Here is a 623-nt window from a genome sequence, read left to right on the forward strand (position 1 = left end):
TATCTGAATCATACAACCGGCGGCGTTAACCCCCTCTCTCCGGCGTGGTTGGAAGGGGGTTGGGCACTGCCACGGCTTGGCAACAGGTCGGCTTCCCTGCGATTGGTGCAATGGTTAGCAAACTCTCACAGGATTGGCTCGCTCCGGGGGTGTAGTCGAGGCCCTCGCCTATGGAAATTTTAATAGGCCAAATTTCAATTTCAATTTATTCTCGATTTTGTGGGGGGTCATTTCGTGAATATGTAGGCTTATCTCGGGCTACAAATTAGGCAATTGACAAGATAAGAAACAAAAAAACTTAGTTAAGGTCTATCATGTGGCACTCGTCTGGCGCCTGGAGAGCAAAGGAACAAACCGCCGCTATGGAGTGCCAAGCTGGTTGGATGGGGTTGGGTAGGACTGGTCAAGGACACTCGCTTAAGGCAAGACTAGTTATTAAGCCTACAAGTCTCTCTTATAACTCTACCATATTCGTGATAAGAAGAGTTGTGAGTTTTTACATGGGAAAGGATAGTTCAGAATGTAAAATGTTCTGCGAAGAATAAATTAAAGTTAGTATTTAATGATGGAATATTAGAGTAACCTGCACTCCTCATTTTCTCTTTCCCACGATATCTTCCGTC

At 45.1% G+C, this 623-nt stretch overlaps 1 protein-coding gene across 1 annotated transcript in view; it reads left to right on the forward strand.

The window, feature by feature from the left end:
- Nucleotides 1-623, forward strand: part of LOC119581904 (alpha-aminoadipic semialdehyde dehydrogenase-like) — a 20,809-nt gene that overhangs the window by 746 nt on the left and 19,440 nt on the right. The gene's annotated exons all lie outside the window — the stretch shown is intronic.

Source organism: Penaeus monodon, chromosome 15 (assembly GCF_015228065.2).
Source record: "Penaeus monodon isolate SGIC_2016 chromosome 15, NSTDA_Pmon_1, whole genome shotgun sequence".
NCBI classification, from domain to species: Eukaryota; Metazoa; Arthropoda; class Malacostraca; order Decapoda; family Penaeidae; genus Penaeus; species Penaeus monodon.